This window comes from Doryrhamphus excisus, unplaced genomic scaffold (assembly GCF_030265055.1).
Source record: "Doryrhamphus excisus isolate RoL2022-K1 unplaced genomic scaffold, RoL_Dexc_1.0 HiC_scaffold_24, whole genome shotgun sequence".
Lineage (NCBI taxonomy): Eukaryota > Metazoa > Chordata > Actinopteri > Syngnathiformes > Syngnathidae > Doryrhamphus > Doryrhamphus excisus.
The window spans coordinates 1,528,527-1,544,355 of NW_026652242.1; the positions used below are offsets into that span (position 1 = coordinate 1,528,527).

Here is a 15,829-nt window from a genome sequence, read left to right on the forward strand (position 1 = left end):
GCACCACTGGACAAGGGAATTGTTCTAAACTGTGGAACCATGACAGGATGCAGAATTAAAGGAAGAAATAGATACGAAGTCACAATGAAGGATATGGAGGGTAAAAAGAAGCTCTTGGATGGTCTAAGAATCCAGAATTGCATGTTAATTGCCTCTGAACCATGCAGAGATGAACTGACTGTTTCTTTTTTAAGTCACCCGGTATATATTGTTGGAATTTGACCACCTGTTCTTAGGTCAGTGATTCCTGTGGGTGTCGTGTTGGAGGCAAGAGATGACAACGAACTTGTCAGTTATATGGTTTACTCTCAGACCAGTCAGATTACATATTATCCGCTCCGGGCTCATAAGTCTTTCCCTAACACCTGCAGAGACGTAGGCTTTACTTACAGGTCAGAACAAATGAGTACAGCTAACTGTCCCTGCCCAGCTTTTATTATGCTAAGAAATGTTGGTAGATCTCTGGCGCATCACAGTTGGCCCCCCTCCTCTCCTCGTCCGACGTCTTCTCACCAACGCAGGGCGGGCGGGGTGGAGCGGTGGAGCCAGCCGTTATCGACAGGCCGTGGCTGCCGACGTCATGCTCTCCCGTTCAATACTGAAGACAGTGAAATAATTAAGAAACTGGAGGACTGGGGAGTGACAGTTGTGTCACCAATAAAGAGGAGAAAGTGGCCAGGAATGGACATTTTGGATGGCACGCGCTTCTGCCGCATCAAATGAAAGGGTCCGCTCACTCCCCTTCGCAACCGAATTCTCAACACTTGAAGGGGAAGAATATTTCAAGGTGATGCACGATAGGCAGGTCAAGGTGTGCAGGCTGTGTATTCAACCTGGGCACATCCTAAGAGGAGGAGGAGGAGGAGGGGCAAAGGCCTCAGAACGTCAAGATCACTGCAGCAGCAAGGATGGAAGACGAGGAATAGAGTCCGTGAGGGTTCGTGAGGACGGCGCAAATGAGACAGCAGAGCTGAAGCGCAAAAGGAGCGACGGGAATGAAGAGAGTGTGGAAGAGCTAACAGCAGGACGAGAAGACGAGACAACAGGAGAGGACACGGTCAACGAAAGTAAGAATGACATTGCTGACAAGAGGCATAATCATGGGGAGGAAAGAGGGAGGAGAGTGATTGATGGGTTCAAGGTGATTGAGGGAATCTGGGGAGAGGAAAGGGAGCTGGAAGTGTGTGGGGCAACAACGAGTAAAACTAGAGAGAGTCTTAAAGATGTATCGAGTGAGGGAGAAAAGGGTAACGAGGAAGAGACGAAGGGGACATTACATCATTCCCAAGTGAGGAGTCGGATAAGGGGCAGGAGGGTTTGACAGTGCAAGAGGAGATCAAGGGGAGAACAGCTGATCGGAAGGAGACAAAGAAACTGATCAGATTAATGTAGAATTAAAAGTGGGGGGTGTCAGACTTTTCTCCTTCTCACATGAAGTCAATGCTGACGCTTTCCTCATTCAATGGGAACGGACTAAGAAATAAAGAGAGACTGCTTTATGCAATGCAAATATGTAAAGAGGACATTGTTTGTCTGCAAGAGACTAACTGGGATGGGGGGGTTATAGATTATATAGAGAAAGAGTGGATTGGGGAAATATTTGTTAATAATGGAGAGAAGAATGCGAGGGGTGTGGCAATATTAGTTAGGAAGGGAGTGGTGGATGATGTAAAGGAGTGTGGGAAGGATGGGAAGGGGAGGGTTTTAGGGATTGAGTGTCATTATGGTGGCAAAACATATCAGCTATGGAACATCTATGAGAGGGAAAGGAAGGTTTTTTGGGAGTTTGAAGGAGTTCATGGAAGAGAACTGTGTGATGGTCTGGGATTTCAATGTGTGGTGTGGGAGGTTGGATGTGTGCACAGGGATGAGGTTCAGAGATGACAGCTTAGGGGGGTTCTACTGCAAAATATGAGAGCAAATGGAATGGTGGATGTATGGCGGGAACGAAACCCAGCAGGGAAGGTGTTCACAAGGAAACAAGTGGTAGGGGGGGGTGCTCAAACAAAGCAGAATAGATTTGGTTTGGGCAAAAGAAAACATCTTAAACAAGATAGGATCAATCAAATATAAGATGACTGCAATCAGCGATCATGCAATTGTGTGTTTGACTTTATCACAAGGGAGGGAGGGGAGGGGAGGCGGGGTGTGGTGTTTGAATGGAAGCTTACTGCACGACACTAAATATAAAAATCAAGTGGAGACATGCATTGCAATATGGATGAATGATAGTATGTATGAGGATAATGTGGGGGAATGGTGGGAAAGGGTCAAAAGAGCAATTAAAATATTGAGCATAAAATATGGGAGAGATAAGAGCAGGAGAGAGAAAGAAAGAGAAAGGTGGCTGAGGGATGAGCTGGACAAGGAGAATGAAAAAATAGACAATGGGGGAAGTGATCTAACGAAATACATAGCCCTAAAATATGAATTAGAGGATATAGAGGAGAGGAAGTGTAGAGGGGCGATGGTGAGAAGTAGAGCAAGATATGTGATTGAGGGAGAAAAATGTAGTGGATATTTTCTGGGCTTGGAAAAAACAAACCAGAAAAGGAGCTTCATAGGGGAGATAGAGGATGGGGACGGGGGGATCATCACAGATGGATTTGGAATAGTGGAGAGGGTAGAGCAGTTTTATAGGGACCTATTTAAAGAGGAAAAGGTCGACAAAAGAGTCATGGAACAGCTTCTAGAAAAGGTGAGGGTCAAGGTCAGCGAAGGAGATAAATTAATAAGTGAAAGAGAAATAGACAGAAGAGAGATAGATGGAGCAATTAGCGAATTAAAAAGGAATAAAAGTCCAGGTTCGGATGGACTGATAGGAGAATTTTATATTGAGTTTAAAACCATACTAACTCCAGTATTATATAGATTATTCAAGTGGACGGAGGAGACAGGGGAGATACCAAATAGTATAAGAATGGGGGTTATAAGTTTAGTATATAAAAAGGGTGGGAGGGAAAAATTAGAAAACTATAGACCAATTAGTATGTTGAATAATGATTATAAAATACTGGCAAAAGTAATCACAAACAGGTTGAAGAGAGTCATAGGGAAAATTATAGGAAAAACACAATCTTACGGCATACCTGGGAGGGACATCACAGACACAATATGTAGTATTAAGGTTGTAATTGATTATATGAAAAAAGGTGGTGGAGGGATTATCATGAGCATAGATTTAAATAAGGCTTTTGACAGGGTGAATCACGAATATTTATTTACATTACTTAAAAGAATAGGGTTTGGAGATAGGCTGGTAGGCTGGATTAAAAGAATGTATAAAAATGCCGTAAGCGTTACAAAAGTTAACGGCGTTCTAACAGGGTTAATAAGATTAGAAAGGTCTGTCAGACATGGCTGCCCGATGTCGGCCTTATTATACTCTCTATCAGCCAAACCGCTGGCATGGCTATTGCAAGGGAACAATAATATTAGAGGGATAAATATACCAGGAGGACAGAGGAGCTTAGTATACCAATATGCAGATGACACAACTATCACAGTAAAAGATGAGGAGAGTGTAGGAGAAGTACTGGAAAGTATAAAAGCCTATGGTAGGGCATCGGGGGCAAAGGTCAACATTGGGAAGTCGGAGATGATGTATATAGGAGTAAGTGAATCAGGGAAGAATGAGATGGGGTTAAAGGTGAAGAAGGACTATATATATGAAGATCTTAGGGATAAATGTGGGGATAGAGAGAGTAGAAGGAAGGGATAGAAAGTAGGAAGGAATAATAAACAGTATGAAGAATACATTGAAATTTTGGAAAAAGAGAGGACTAAAATTAAAAGGGAAAGTGGTGGTGGTGAATGCACTGCTAATGAGTAAAATGATCTACGCAATGAGAGTGTTGGATGTGCCTGACAGAGTGGTGAAAGAAGTGGAGGGGTTGGTGAATGACTTTTTGTGGGACGGGAAAGGGGCCAGAATAGCACGGGAGGTTTTAGAGAACGAATACAAGGATGGTGGATTAAAACTAGTAAGTCTAGAATGCAAAAAGAAGGCAATGAGGGTGAAGACAATGGCAAACTATTTAGCTGTTAAGAATGATCACGTGTGGAAGGCTTTTCTGAAGGAAGCAATCAGTCAATGTGGGGGGTGCGGAGAGAGTGGTGTATACATGAAAATGATAAAAGGAATGTTAAATGGAGTGAGTGAGTTTTACAAAGAGGTGTTGAGTGCATGGGGGGAGTTTGTAAAGAACATAAGCTATGAATGTCAAAATCTAAAACAAATATGGGAACAACCTCTCTTCTTAAATCCAAAAATCACAAGCGACGGAAGAATGATGGACAATATGCTGATCAGGAGGGCAGGTATAAGGAAAGTTAGAGATATAGTGTATGAATATGTACCTGGTTTCATGTCAGCACAGGTGATGGTGGATGAAGTGAAATTGAGGGGGGATGACATTGGGGTGGGAGAGGTGGAAAAAGTGATGGGCAAAATGAAAGATGGGATGCCCAGGGAGTGGAGAATGATGATTGAAAGAGGGCATAAGGTGGGGGATGACTGTGAGCTGGAACTCTATGTGGGAGAAGGGAAAAGTAAGAAGAGACTGGAGAATGTAAAAACTAAGATATTGTATGCATATTTTAAAGGAGAGAATGTTAGAAGGCCGGCATCGGAAAGAGTGTGGGAAAAAGCAATAGAAGGAATGGATGTAAAGAAAATATGGGCAAATATGAGAGTGAAATGGAACACCAGTGAATGTGAGCACATGGACTTCATGCTAAGACACAATAGAATATTCAATAATCTAATTATAAGCAAATTTGATGAGAATGTAAGCAAAGAATGTGAAGTATGTGAAAAGAAGGTAGAAACATTTATGCATGAGTTCATAGAATGTGAAGGGTTAATAACATATTTTGACAAAATGAGAAAGCTCATAACGAGTTGTTGGGGGGGTAGATTTGTAAGGGACATGGACTGGAAAGAACTGTGGTTATTTGGTGTAAAAAAAAAGGGTGGGAGAATGTAATGCAAATCTGTTGAACTATACATTGAGCCATGCAAGATATGCTGTTAAAGTACGAAGAAATATGATTCACTATGACAAGACAAATGTGGATGTATGGCAAATTTTTAAAAGTATAATGAAAAAAGACATTTCCATTTTGTATTATTACTTGGAGGAGGGGGAATTCTATCATGCTTTTGTCAAAGGGAATACAATGGTGTATATAAATGAAGAAATGGGACTGAAATTCAGAATTGATGTGTAAAGTATGTTGAATGTATGAAAATAATAATAATAATAATAATAAAGCATTCAGTGCTCTCACCGCCGCAGCCCGGTTTCGATTCCCGGTCAGGTAATTGACATTTGGATAGGTTTTTACTGGACATAGGATTTGTCTTGGGCCTCGGTGGAATGGTTGGGGTCACCTTGAAGCGCTACTTGGGAACAATAAATCACGAACTGGGTTTCTTCACTATTACATGACAAGATACTGGATTAGGTTTGGGGGATTTGTCTGACACTGATGGATAGATCCTGGACTCATTTCCGATACCACATCTCTTTTACAAAATACAAAGGATTCCTTGGAGAATGCGGATATCGATTCGGTGAGAGCACCAAGTCCTAGCCACTAGACCACCAGGGACTGCATCATGGCTGCACTCTGAAAGGCAGAGACTGTGTCGCTTTGACGTACTCCAGCAAAGGAACCAAAATAGTTCTGAGACTGGACCTTCTCTGCCAACATTGCAGCAGCAGGGGAATTACCTCAGATAGTAGAGCGCTTGCTTAGCATGTGAGAGGTAGCAGGATCAATTCCCACATTCTCCAAGGAGTCCTTTGTAATTTGTAAAAGAGGTGTGGGATCGGAAATGAGTCCAAGATCTTTCCCTTCGGCATCAGACAAATACCCCAAACCTCTTCCTGGTTGCGTTCTCTAGACCAGTCTCTTGTCCTGTAGTGAAGAAAACCAGTCTGTGATTTATTGTTCCCAAGTATCTCTTCATGGTGACCTCAACCATTCCACCGAGGCCGAAGACAAATCCTATCTCCAGTCAAAACCTATCCAAATGTCCTGACCGGGAATGGAACCCAGGCCGCGGCGGTGAGAGCACCGAATCCACACCACCAGACCACCAGGCACTGCTTTAGGTCTGCACTCAGAAAGGCAGAGGCTGTGTCGCTTCTCTTTGTGTTGAGGATGAGGGAGGAGGAATCTTCTGGCATTCTGGACTTGACCACAGTAGGAGGATAAAAGAGGTTGGTTTCCTCCTTGATAGATGAGGACAACTCAATGAAGACAAAATGAAAACAAAATCTTCTGACCTACTGTACTTCTCCTTGCAGAGATGAAGAAGCCCCGGTCCCGAAATGTCCACCTCCAAGATGGACTGAGGTCTTAAACTACCCACATGGACAAGCCAAATATCTTCCGGAAAAAAAAAGAGTTCATGGTCAGACAAGACAAAGGTTGAGCCGGTCACCCGAAATGGAAACTTTTGATCTGAGTGTCCACGATTCAAGTCCCTGTTCAGGTGACCAGGTCTGAGGTCCACTTGCAAACGCAAACTTTTTGCCCTCAAAATACAAGGGCAAAAGGACAAAAGGCCTTGGTACTTTATGGAAACTACATTTGGAGCCTGGCTTTTAAGTGGAACTGGAAAGACTTGTGGCCTTCGAACCCACGCCTCATTAGAGACTGCAACCTGAATGCAGCGCCTTCGACTGCTCGGCCATCCTGACCGTGCAGGTCTCGCTCCTTCTGTTCCCTTAGAAACAAGGTCAACTGTGGAATTGATCAAACATCAGGATGGCCACATCAATTAAAACAGAAAAAGGTCCGACTAGCTCAGTCGGTAGAGCATGAGACGCTTAAGCTCATATTGGGCGATTCAGCAGTTATATTGATACATCTGAAAGATATCTTTCCTGTTGAAAATTGTTCAACATGCTGAAAACATTTCATTCCAAATACACAAAAACAAATCTTCTGACCAAAGGCCTGGGGGCTCACTTCGTAGGGCATCAGACTCTGAGTATCAAGAGTTCAAGTCCCTGCAGAGATCAAGCACATGTCCTTGTTCCTATTTGTCACCTTGACTTTTTTTGTAAAAGAAGGACTTGAAAGGCCATCTTTCCACCCAGTTTCGAACTGGGTACCATTTGCGTGTTAGGCAAATGTGATAACCATTACACTATGGAAACCTGAAGGAAGGGGCTTTTAAGGGGACTGGTGAAGTCACAAAGCAGTTGCCAACCAATGAAACACGACGATGTGTCCAAAGTGGGGGCAGATTGACAATTGTCCAAATGGACAAAGATGTCTCCTTTGTAAGGAAAATTGTTCCAGAAATAATGGGCTTTTCTTCAACAAAACAAGACATCACAATCGCGGCTTGAAAGAAACACCTTAGCCACCCTTGGGGTCACTTTGATATCTCAACTTGTGCCCTTGGAGTCAATGGTTTGTAAATAGGCTTGTAACCTCCTCTAACCTTGTCTGGATGGCTGGATGTCTGGCCTTTTGAAGAATGAAGTTAAGGTCCTTTCAGCCAGCCAATAAGCATTTTCAAACTATTTGCCAAGTCACAAAATAAATAGGGATTGTTCTGAAAACCGGGCTTGAACCAGGGACCTTTAGAACTTCAGTCTAACGTTCTCCTAAGTGAGTATTTCAGCTTCTGAGGTGGTGTTCTGCTTTTTCAGTCGTGGGTAAATGTGGGGGCAGGGTGAAGCTGTGTCTGTGCCACGTATGTTGCTGTGTACCTGGTCCAGTGTGTTCTCATCTTGAGTTGGAATGTCCCCATGCTGGTAACGAGTGGGGAATACAGTCCGTTGATGAGGATAAGAGCTACAGAAAATGGGAAGGATTTCACTGGTTGAAGTCTCCAGCTACCATAAAAACGGTCATGGGCCACAAGCCTGTTCTGAATCCCGCTTTGGCCAATCGACACTACATCGACTCAGCAGCAGTCCTTGTTAGTATAGTGGCCAGTATCTCCGCCTGTCACATGGAAGAGTGCGTGGTTCGATTCCCAGAAGGGGAGTTCCTATTTTGTATGTCACGTTGAACCTTGAGCAGGGTTGCGGTTGCAACAACCAGTCCGGGAGAACAAGACCTCTATTCAACTTCTTCTACAAGTGCTCAGCTGTGTTGTACAATCTGACAGTCCTTTGCTACCAAATACTTTCCAGTCGTGGATAATGGACCTGACCAGGAAAATGACAGCTGTGGGATTTCAACCAGTGGCTCCTGAGCGAAAGGAGCCTTAATCTGGTGCTCTAGACCACTCATCCACACAACCCAAAACGGTGCCCTGATCAGGAAAAAACTGTGACCTTGTGAGGTTCGCTGACAACGGAGGACACTGAAATGGAGCCACACAAAGGAGGGTACCTGCACTGTTTATGTGTCCGTTGACCAGGTTGCAGATGGATTGCCTTTGTTCCTTTTGAAAATCCACATTTTAACACCCCATTTATGAAAGACGTAAAGACCATCAGGAGGTAGACTGGGATTCGATTGGCAGACTTGGAATTGTTTTTATGTGCAGTGACAGCAGTTCACAGATAGCGCTGAAAGATGACCCGAACCGTTCGACCGAGGACCAAGAAAAATCCTATCTCCACTCAAAACCTAACCAAATGTCAGTTCCCTGACCGGGAATCGAACAACGGCCGCGGTGGTGAGAGCACCAAGTCCCAGCCACTAGACAACCAGGGACTGCATCATGGCTGCACTCTGAAAGGTAGAGACTTTGTCGCTTTGACGTACTCCAGCAAAGGAACCAAAATAGTTCTGAGACTGGACCTTCTCTGCCAACGCTGCAACAGCAGGGGAATTAGCTCAAATGGTAGAGCGCTCGCTTAGCATGTGAGAGGTAGCGGGATCAATGCCTGCATTCTCCATAAACTCCTTTGTTTTTTGGATGAAATGTTCCCAAGTAGCGAATACTAATCCGGGCCCCAATCCCGATATCTAGGCCAAACACAGCCATAGGTATCACCCTAAACCCAGTCCTAACTGCATTCTCCCCTCTAGCACCTTGTCTTATCTTGTTGTGGGATCAATGCCCACAGTCTCCAAGGAGTTCTTTGCCCTCTGTAGAAGAGATGTTGGGATTGGATCTACCCCTTAGCATCCGACAAATACCCCAAACCAGGGGAATTACCTCAAATGGTAAAGTGCTTGCTGAGCATGCGAGAAGTAGCAGAGTCGATACCCGCATTCTCCAAGGACTCCTTTGTATTTTGTAAAAGAGATGTGGGATCGGAAATGAGTCCAGGATCTATCCCTCAGCGTCAGACAAATACCCCAAACCTAATCTTGGCCGCGTTCTCTAGATTGGTTTCTTATCATGGAATAGTGAAGAAACTCAGTACGTGATTTATTGTTCTCAAGTAGCGCATCAAGGTGACCCCAACCATTCCACCAAGGCCTTGCAGAGATGAAGAGGCCCCGGTCCCGAAATGTCCACCTCCAAGATGGACTGAGGTCTTAAACTACCCGCATGGACAATCCAAATATCTTCTGGACAAAAAGAGTTCATGGCCAGACACGACAAAGGTTGAGCCGGTCACCCGAACATGAAACTTTTGATCTGAGTGTCCGGGATTCAAGTCCCTGTTCAGGTGACCAGGTCTGAGGTCCACTTGCAAACGCCTCCTTTTTGCCCTCAATATACGAGGGCAACAGGACAACCCCTTGGTACTCTATGGAAACTATTTGAGGAGCCTGGCTTTTAACTGGAACTGGAAAGACTTGATGCCCCGCACACAAACCAAGTATCTTCTGATCAGCTGATCCTTGACATCAGCTGTCACAGACATTGGCGTCGTTTGGGGACCTCATCCTGATCCACGGTTACCACTGATTTGTAGAGTAAGTCAATAAGTCATCATACTCTTACTGTTAAAGGAAGACACAGTCCAAACACTCGATTGCTGCAAGGCAAGGAGGTTCCACCAAGACTTGAACTTGGATCACTGGATTCAGAGTCCAGAGTGCTAACCATTGCACCATGGAAGCCTGTGACTGGCACCTTCTGGCGTAACAATGGAGGCTTTGCAAACCAGGACACCAACTTTCCTCTTTGATGAGCACAAAGTATTTTTGGGTACAATCCAGGGGTCTTGTGCTCTCACGGAAATGGCTGTCCTTTTCCAACAGGAGTTGAGATGAAATGTATTCAAATAGACAAACTGCATTGATCACTCTATCAGAATTTCTCAGTTTGCCAATTTCAGACTGCGTGACAAAGACTCAAGTCCAACTCCATCGACAGGGAAGCGGAGGTCCTTCAGACAAGACGGTATTGCCATTTTTTCCTGGCAGACATAACATGAGCAAAGGGATTGTCCTTCGAGCCGGACTTGAACCAGCTACATAAGGATGCCAGCTTGAACCACTTCAGTACGCCGCTCTTCCAACTGAGCTATCGAAGGTCTTGCTGTTCTGAGGCTAGTGAGTACGGCCGAGCGTTCTACGGCGTCTCATTGAGGTTGTGGCTGAGAATGCCACTATTGACAGAATTTGGATTAGATAATCAAGTCTTGTGGTGGAGAGTCTCACGTGGAGAGTCTCAGGTCGAGAGGTGTGACGTTTCTGATCGAATTCAGAGGTCATCAGTTGGTCCTGAAAATGGTCTTGGCACTTTTTTTCACGATGAAAGGTATGAAAACAGCCCTGTTGCATTGGCCGGGAATCGGACGCGGGTCTACCACGTGGATCGATCCTGGACTCATTTCCGATCGTAACATCGCTTTTACAAAAGGCAAAGAACTCCTAGAAGACTGCGGGCATTGATCCCACAGCAAGACAAGACAAGGTGATACCTATGGCTGTATTTGGCCTAGATATCGGGATTGGGGCCCGGATTAGTGTTTGGTACTTGGGAACATTTAATCACAAAAAACAAAAGAGATTTTGGAGAATGCGGGCATTGATCCCGCTCCCTCTCACATGCGAAGCGAGCGCCCTACCATTTGAGCTAATTCCCCTGCTGTTGCAGCATTGGCAGAGAAGGTCCAGTCTTATAACTATTTTGGTTCCTTTGCTGGACTACGTCAAAGCGACACAGACTCTGCCTTTCTGAGTGCAAGCCTAATGCAGTCCCTGGTGGTCTAGTGGCTAGGATTCAGCGCTTTCACCGCTGCGGCCCGGGTTCGATTCCCGGTCAGGGAATTGACATTTGGCTAGGTTTTGACTGGAGATAGAGTCGCCAGATCGTCAACCTCCCACCTGGAGGCGAACTCGTCGCCCACAGTACCGAGGCCATGTCGGCGAAGACGGCAGTACATGGCACAGACACAGCTTCACTCTTCCCCCACTTTAGGCCCCGACTGAAAAAGCAGAACCCCCCCCCCCCATCGCAGCTAAAATAGCCCACTTGGGAGAGCATTGGACTGGAGTTCTAAAGGTCCTCACAATAAACCTCACTCCTCCTGATGGTCGTTACGTCTTTCAATAATGGGGTGTTAAAATGTGGATTGTCAAAAGGAACAAAGACAATCCATCTGCAACCTGGTCAACAGACACGTAAACAGTGCAGGTACCCTGCTTTGTGCGGCTCCTTTTCAGTGTCCTCCATTGTCAGCGAACCTCACAAGGTCACAGTTTTTTGCTGATCAGGGCACCGTTTTAGGTTGTGTGGATGAGTGGTCTAAAGCACCAGATGAAGGCTCCTTTTGCTCAACGGGCACTGGTTGAAATCCCACAGCTGGCATTTTCCTGGTCAGGTCCATTATCCACAACTGGAATGATTTGGCAGCAAAGGACTGTCAGATTGTACAACACACCCGAGCACCTCATGAGCAGAGTTATCCTTTTCCGGGAAAGAACCAAAAACTCTGACTCGAAGGTGCTGATTGCTGCTCCCAGTTGCTTCTAATTCGTCTGCGAGCAAAAATTGAATTTTAGAGTCTGGTTAATTGAAAAGATTTGCTAGCTAGCCAGGAGTTGAAACTTGAATCTTCTGAGATGAGTTATCCTTTGCCCCACTATTCGTACAACAAAAGGACCTGTCATTTAAGGTTAGCTTCTGGATTGTCACTGTTTCGCCAAGACTACAATTGGGTTGCGAGAAAAGTACGTTTTAGACAAGACAATAACAAAAGCAACACACACCTGCCATGACCCAGGGTTGGTGCGGACACAACAATGAGTACGAACCACGATATGATTACAGCTGTCTAACCCGTAGACAACACGTCATCCACTGCGCCACTAGCCATTCAACAAAATAACCTGGAGTTTAAGGTTGGGTTCTAACTAGGCTACCACAGTTTCTGCATTACCAAACACTAATTCAGATGTTGGGACTCATTTTCAGTCAACAAGACCATGTCAACAAAGGTCCTGCAGGAGATGAGGTGACCGAGAGGTTAAGGTGCTGGACTGCTAATCCATTGTGTTCTGCGTGCATGGGTTTGAATCCCATCCTCATGGGACTATACCAATGCAGTAGTTTTGACACCACCTGTGTTTTTAGGAAACATCATTAGAATGCAATTAATCAAAGTATCAGGTACGATGTTGGAGATGGAGAATGCTTTTTTAGCAGGAAAAAGACACAATATACCATTTGGAGAATGCAGGCATCGATTCCACTTCATCAATGAAATGTTTTCCGCATGTTGCACAATTTTCCACAGGAAAGAAATCTTGACGATGTATCACCAAAAGTGCTGCACCGCCCAATGTGGGGCTGAAACTAGTTAAGTAAACCCTTTGGACCTTGATGACCCATCAAGAAGTCAACCTTTGTTGGTTCAGAACAGGCACAGAACATCCCTGCCTCCCTCTGAATCTTGCAGGTCACTGGGAAGATATTCGGCTCGAAGGACCATTTGGTCCCGAACATGAAACTTTTGATCTGAGTGTCCGGGATTCAAGTCCCTGTTCAGGTGACCAGGTCTGAGGTCCACTTGCAAACGCCTCCTTTTGCTATCAAAAAACAAGGACAACAGGACAACACCTCGGTACTTTATGGAAAATTCATGAGGAGCCGGGCTTTTAACTGGAACTGGAAAGACTTGCAGCCCCGCACTGTCTGAAGTGGGATTTGAACCCACGCCTCATTAGAGACTGCAACCTGAATGCAGCGCCTTCGACCGCTCGGCCATCCTTCTGTTACCTGAGAAAATAGGTCAGCTGTGGAATTGATCAAACATCAGGATGGCCACGTCAATAAAAACAGAACAAAAAATGATATCGAGAGCAGCAAAAGGCCTGATTAGCTCAGTGGGTAGAGCTTGAGACTCTTAATCTCATGGTCGTGAGTTCGAGCCCCGTGTTGGGCGATTTAGCAGTTTTATTCATACATCTGTAAGATATCTTTCCTGTTGAAAATTGTTCAACATGCTGAAAACATTTCATTCCAAATACATAAAAACAAGTCTTTTGACCAAAGGCCTGGGGGCTCACTTCGTAGGGCATCAGACTTTAAATCTGAGTGTTCAAGTCCCTTCAGAGATCAAGCACATGTCATTGTTCCTATTTGTCACCTTGACTTTTTTTGTAAAAGAAGGACTTGAAAGGCCATGTTTCCACCCAGTTTCGAACTGGGGACCTTTTGCGTGTTAGGCAAACGGGATAACCACTACACTATGGAAACCTGAAAGCAGGGGCTTTTAAGGGGACTGGTGAAGTCACAAAGTAGTTGCCAAACAATGAAACATGACGATGTGTCCAAAGTGGGGGCAGATTGACAATTGTCCAAATGGACAAAGATGTCTCCTTTGTAGGGAAAATTGTTCCAGAAATAATGGGCTTTTCTTCAACAAAACAAGACATCACAATCGCGGCTTGAAAGAAACACCTTAGCCACCCTCGGGGTCACTTTGATATCTCCGTGGACTCAACTTGTGCCCTTGGAGTCAATGGTTTGTAAATAGGCTTGTAACCTCCTCTTACCTTGTCTGGATGGCTGGATGTCTGGCCTTTTGAAGAATGAAGTTAAGGTCCTTTCAGCCAGCCAATAAGCATTTTCAAACTATTTGCCAAGTCACAAAATAAATAGGGATTGTTCTGAAAACCGGGCTTGAACCAGGGACCTTTAGAACTTCAGTCTAACGTTCTCCAAAGTGAGTATTTCAGCTTCTTAGGTGGTGTTCTGCTTTTTCAGTCGTGGGTAAAAGTGGGGGCAGGGTGAAGCTGTGTCTGTGCCACGTATGTTGCTGTGTACCTGGTCCAGTGTGTTCTCATCTTGGGTTGGAATGTCCCCATGCTGGTAACGGGTGGGGAATACAGTCCGTTGATGAGGATAAGAGCTACAGAAAATGGGAAGGATTTCACTGGTTGAAGTCTCCAGCTACCATAAAAACGGTCATGGGCCACAAGCCTGTTCTGAATCCCGCTTTGGCCAATCGACACGACATCGACTCAGCAGCAGTCCTTGTTAGTATAGTGGCCAGTATCTCCGCCTGTCACATGGAAGATTGCGCGGTTTGATTCCCAGACGGGGAGTTCCTTTTTTGTATGTCACGTTGAACCTTGAGCAGGGTTGCGGTTGCAACAACCAGTCCGGGAGAACAAGACCTCTATCCATCTTCTTCTCCAAGTGCTCAGCTGTGTTGTACAATCTGACAGTCCTTTGCTACCAAATCATTCCAGTCGTGGATAATGGACCTGACCAGGAAAATGACAGCTGTGGGATTTCAACCAGTGGCTCCTGAGCGAAAGGAGCCTTAATCTGGTTCTTTAGACCACTCATCCACACAACCCAAAACGGTGCCCTGATCAGGAAAAAACCGAGGACTAAGACAAATCCTATCTCCACTCAAAACCTAACCAAATGTCAGTTCCCTGACCGGGAATCAAACAACGGCCGCGGCGGTGAGAGCACCAAGTCCCAGCCACTAGACCACCAGGGACTGCATCATGGCTGCACTCTGATAGGTAGAGACTGTGTCGCTTTGACGTACTCCAGCAAAGGAACCAAAATAGTTCTGAGACTGGACCGTCTCTGCCAACGCTGCATCCGCAGGGGAATTAGCTCAAATGGTAGAGCGCTCGCTTAGCATGTGAGAGGTAGCGGGATCAATGCCCGCATTCTCCATAAACTCTTTTGTTTTTTTGATGAAATGTTCCCAAGTAGCGAATACTAATCCGGGCCCCAATCCTGATATCTAGGCCAAACACAGCCATCGGTATCACCCTAAACCCAGTCCTAACCTAAACCCAGTCCTAACTGCATTCTCCCCTCTAGCACCTTGTCTTGTCTTGTTGTGGGATCAATGCCCGCAGTCTCCAAGGAGCTCTTTGCCTTTTGTAGAAGAGATGTTGGGATTGGATGTACCCCTTAGCATCCGACAAATACCCCAAACCAGGGGAATTACCTCAAATGGTAAAGTGCTTGCTTAGCATGCGAGAAGTAGCAGAGTCGATACCTGCATTCTCCAAGGAATCCTTTGTATTTTGGAAAAGAGATGTGGGATCGGAAATGAGTCCAGGATCTATCCCCCAGCGTCAGACAAATACACCAAACCTAATCCTGGCCGCGTTCTCTAGATTGGTCTCTTATCATGGAATAGTGAAGAAACCCAGTACGTGATTTATTGTTCTCAAGTAGCGCATCAAGGTGACCCCGACAATTCCACCGAGGGCTTGCAGAGATGAAGAGGCCCCAGTCCCGAAATGTCCACCCCCAAGATGGACTGAGGTCTTAAACTACCCGCATGGACAATCCAAATATCTTCTGGACAAAAAAAGTTTGTGGTCAGACAAGACAAAGGTTGAGCCGGTCACCTGAACATGAAACGTTTGATCTGAGTGTCCGGGATTCAAGTCCCTGTTCAGGTGACCAGGTCTGAGGTCCACTTGCAAACGCCTCCTTTTTGCCCTCAAAATACGAGGGCAA

At 45.3% G+C, this 15,829-nt stretch overlaps 4 non-coding genes across 4 annotated transcripts; 1 reads left to right on the forward strand and 3 right to left on the reverse strand.

Annotated features, from left to right (window-relative positions):
- Positions 1–7,102: 7,102 nt before the first annotated feature.
- On the reverse strand, positions 7,103–7,175 carry trnav-aac (transfer RNA valine (anticodon AAC)). The gene has a single exon. It is a non-coding gene; the product is annotated as a tRNA-Val (tRNA).
- Positions 7,176–9,927: 2,752 nt separating this feature from the next.
- trnaq-cug (transfer RNA glutamine (anticodon CUG)) lies at positions 9,928–10,000 on the reverse strand. The gene has a single exon. It is a non-coding gene; the product is annotated as a tRNA-Gln (tRNA).
- Positions 10,001–11,082: 1,082 nt separating this feature from the next.
- Positions 11,083–11,154, forward strand: trnae-uuc (transfer RNA glutamic acid (anticodon UUC)). Its single transcript has one exon. It is a non-coding gene; the product is annotated as a tRNA-Glu (tRNA).
- A 2,358-nt stretch (positions 11,155–13,512) lies between these two features.
- Positions 13,513–13,585, reverse strand: trnav-aac (transfer RNA valine (anticodon AAC)). The gene has a single exon. It is a non-coding gene; the product is annotated as a tRNA-Val (tRNA).
- Between the last annotated feature and the right edge of the window lie 2,244 nt (positions 13,586–15,829).